General features: G+C 35.8%; 1 pseudogene across 1 annotated transcript; it reads right to left on the reverse strand.

Moving 5' to 3' along the window:
* Positions 1-831: 831 nt before the first annotated feature.
* On the reverse strand, positions 832-3749 carry LOC149851185 (homeobox-leucine zipper protein HAT22 pseudogene; annotated as a pseudogene). The gene is made up of 3 exons (XR_016432225.1): positions 3471-3749; positions 3268-3347; positions 832-1238 (listed from the first exon to the last, which is right to left on the reverse strand). The product of XR_016432225.1 is annotated as a homeobox-leucine zipper protein HAT22 pseudogene (transcript).
* Positions 3750-4193: the final 444 nt, after the last annotated feature.

Below are 4193 nucleotides of genomic sequence, written 5' to 3' on the forward strand. Positions count from 1 at the left end.
GTTCTAATTTTGCACCATCAACCCCTTCACTGATGTAGTAATCGTGTTGCAACTTTTACATGAGTGGATAATGAGAATATACAAACAAGATCTTAATTCATATTTTACTTATCATGACATAAGGAAACCAGTAAAGATCCTCCATTGTCTTCTTCTTTTGCTGCTTGGCTGAAGAAAATGCAAAACAATTTTAATCGTATTTCTGAATCCTTAATACATCTATCTTAATTGTACTTGCCCTCTATATTCAACCATGCTGATGGTAATGTGGTAGTTAATTTCATACATAAAACTTTCAGGGACATGGACACCAAATTCTAAATTTTCAATCATACAAGTTTCTTTTTACAAAGAACTCATGGGATATGTACTTTACAAATTATCCTTGCGATATTGGTAAGCATATTATAGACTCTCTCTCTCTCTCTCTCTCTCTCTATATATATATATATATATATATATATATATATATATATATATATATATCCTAGTCAAATCAGGTTAATCCTTGCTAGATAGACTCCAACTCAGTGGTCATCCAAAGATCTTTTTAAACAGGTATTGGCAAGGTCATTTTAATTAGCCTGTCTCTGGCTTCAAGGTTTGGCCCATCAAGACCATTTTCATTGTCCATATGTGATTTGATATTGGCATATCTTGGTCTAAGCCAAGACTTGGAAGTTGTCAGATTGACCTGTTCATGTGTTGACTAGGAAAAAAAACATCTATATCTCATCAAACTAACAAGAAATCAATCATTAGAAGTTAAGACCATAATCATATTTTTTAATTGATTTGTCCTGGCATAACTATTCTCATATCTATTTCATTTGGTTTAGTCTATATGTTGAAATTTACAAAAGACAAAGAAAAAATCACTAATATCCTGTGACAACTGTTTTCCTTTCTATTTCTTTTGGTTGAGCACGTGTGTTCATATTTACAAAAAAAGTGGAATGGAAGACTACATAGGAACAGAACATCTGGGTTAACAGTTGTGAATGGTCTTCTAAGACTTGAGGATTTCCATGTCTCTGGCTCCCATTTTCTGGCAGTAGGAGCAAAGGGTGAGAGTGGCTGCAGCAGGGAAATTATTGTAGAGTTGGGTTGGATTCATGCCCATCCTCAGGCCCCTCAATTCCTGCAACTCTTTCTTCAATCTCCTGTTCTCTTCTGAAAGCCTCTCACAGCAGTTCTTTAGGAGTTGACAGTTCAACTTTATCTGCTTTAGTTTCGTCCTGCATACGCATTGAATTGTAGCTTTCTTAACTAGCTTATCTAAAAGTCATAAATGAAAATAAAATCAACATAACTCTTGTTTCACTTATTGCCTACCGTTATTTTATGAGAACTGTTTCCAGTAATCTCATGCAAACGGATATCATAATTTTTTTCCCTTCTTTTTTTGCCGTTGTTGTTGTTGTTGTTGTTATGTTCTGTCACTTATTTCGTATTCATCATTTCCAAATGCTAGAGAAGTTTATAAATGCTAAACAGTAACTAAAGCATCGCAATACTAGCAGTAATAATAATAATAACTATGATGATGATAACCATAATAAAACGTTTTTAGTCGCATTCAAGTAATGTTTTTGAGAAGTATGAGTGCAAAAACAATAAAGCACTGCTGGAATTATGAAAATTAAGCACAACTTTTAATTGGTTTTACTGGAAATGATCAATAGAACTATGGACTGAATTTAGAAAGTTCGAACTTTTTCCCAAATAACTATGACATTAAGCAGACATTAATACAATGGCTATGTCATAGGGACACACAGTTTGGATTCTCATGTCCAGGGAACAAGATGACATGTTTTTATAATATTGTTAGTATATCTAAAAAATTAGTAGTTTCGATATTTTCACTATTAAAAAAGTATTTTGCACATTATATCGATAATAATTACATTTTTCTTATATTAAAAATATTTGTCCTCATGTCCTACATTTCATAAAAGTCACATTCGTGGCTTAAGCCTGTCGTACCTGTGTTCTACCCATGTGACATGGCATGCTGGTATTAGTAGCAATAGCCCCAAAAATGCCTCCACAAACAAGGTCTTAACTATCTTGATGATGATCACCATCATCAATATCATCTTTCCTTTTTACATTCATCTATAACACTGGCAAAGGCAGTTGAATAGACCCAATGATTCTAATCCTGGACTTTCAGATTGCATATATGATTTTTTCTATGACGAGGAACCAGTCCGAAGCAAGAAAAACTCTGGTGGGGCCCATGATCACCCCGCCTTGTGGCCCACCTCTAAAAGCTACTGTCACACCCATGCGCCAGCAGGGTTTGATCCCAAGCCTGTATCTCAGCACCCTCACATCCATCCTGCTGGCCACGCAAGTGACCCCGCGGTGGTAGATAGCATGTACATGATGTAGCTCTACCATTGCAGCTTCCATGTCCAACCCCCAGTCACCATTTTAGGAATTTCAGTCATTTATGGCAAAAAAAAAAAATATCCCCCGTGGGGCATGGGGGAGTATTCTGTAGAGTCTTGCACCGGGGGCACCCAAGTGGTTGGTTAGGTGATTGACCAGAGTTCTTTACAAAGAACTTGGGCCACACAAAACAGAAAAATCTCTAACCCTTGTAGTGATTTTCTGTGTAAAACACAAATACAGAAAATTGGTACCCGTGAAGTGATTTGCTATGTAAAACATAAAATGCAGATAATCACAACATGCGCAGAGATTTTCTGTATTTTGTGTGGCCCAAGTAAATACTCGGGCCCGGTCATCGGATCTGCTTCTCAAAACAGGGTTGCAGTTAACATGGCATGTCTCGGCCCGTAACAATACGTATAAACCAAAGCGGTGGCATCTCCCAATTATCGAAAAAATAATATATAGTAAAAAGAACACCTGCGGTAACCCAACTAATAATTCCTCTAATTAAACAGTCCACCATCCATAGCTTTCAACTTCCATACTTAGAACCTCACTGTGCATCCTTTTCTACATCATCATCATCATTTCCTCCTCCTATTATTATTGTTATTATCATTATTATTATTGTTATTGTTATTATTATTTATGACCCAAAGAAGAAACCAAGTAAAAACTGTTGTTTTCGTTTCCACATCATCATATTATTATGTTACTATTGTTATCGATCCATATATTGTTTTCATCATCTATGCAGATCAAAACAAAATAAAAATGAACATAGTATTCCTTCTACTTAAGATTATATTTGTCAATAACAAATCTGTAACAACAAAAAAAATCATTTATGATTTCACATACCTTGCCCTTCTGTTTTGGAACCAGACTTCAACTTGGCGTGGAAGGAGGTTCAGTTGTTTTGCCAATACTTGCTTTTGATTCTACGAAATATTTAAAGAAAAAAAAGATGTTTCTAGAATCAATAGAGGCGTGAATTAATATACTTGACAAACTTAGGATACCAAAAAAGAAAAAGAAAAAAGAGAAAATTTTCATATACATACAGGATTAAGGGTACTCTGCTCTCTAAAACTCTGTTCTAGAAGGCCCGATTGTTCCCTCGTGAGCTTCAACTTCTTCCTTCCATTCCTGTTATCACTCTCGTCCTCCAGCTCTTCTTCCTCGTCACTCAACTCTTCGCTCTTCTTGTTCTCTCTTCTTTTCTTCTTTGGAGGAAACAACTGATGAAATCTGATTGGTTGTGTCTCCTTGTCACTGTGAAAATCAAAATTCCCACGTCCAATTCCTAGAGCAAGACTTGTGTCACTAGAATCATCGTCCATATCTCTCTCTCTCTCTCTCTCTCTCTCTCTCTCTCTCTCTATTGCGGCTTTGTGAAGGAAACAAAAAAAGGAAGGAGGGAAGTTGGAGGTTGGTGAGGTGGGAAGGAGGATTTTATGTAGAAGAAAATGTCCTGGAAATGACAAAAAAGGCATTAAAAAGGCAGTGATAAAGTAATCTTCTCTCTCCTTCATTGTTGACTAATAAAGAAGAATTTAATAACCAAGGGGTAGGCACAGCCGTAAACCATATATGCCCTTAATATCTTTCAAATATGACCAACATCATTATAAGGATGGAGCATGTCCCCAGAACTAAAAACCACTCCAAGTTTGTTTGAGATATCTTGTTGCCTGTCTCCAAAAAAAAGTAAAGTTTTTAACCCAATTCTCTATATTTAATAGCTTTGTTATTATTCTAAGCATATTGGTCCTTGAACAAAGTAG

The sequence above is a fragment of the Nuphar pumila genome, chromosome 1 (genome assembly GCF_984573655.1).
Source record: "Nuphar pumila chromosome 1, dmNupPumi1.hap1.1, whole genome shotgun sequence".
In the NCBI taxonomy this organism is placed as follows: Eukaryota; Viridiplantae; Streptophyta; class Magnoliopsida; order Nymphaeales; family Nymphaeaceae; genus Nuphar; species Nuphar pumila.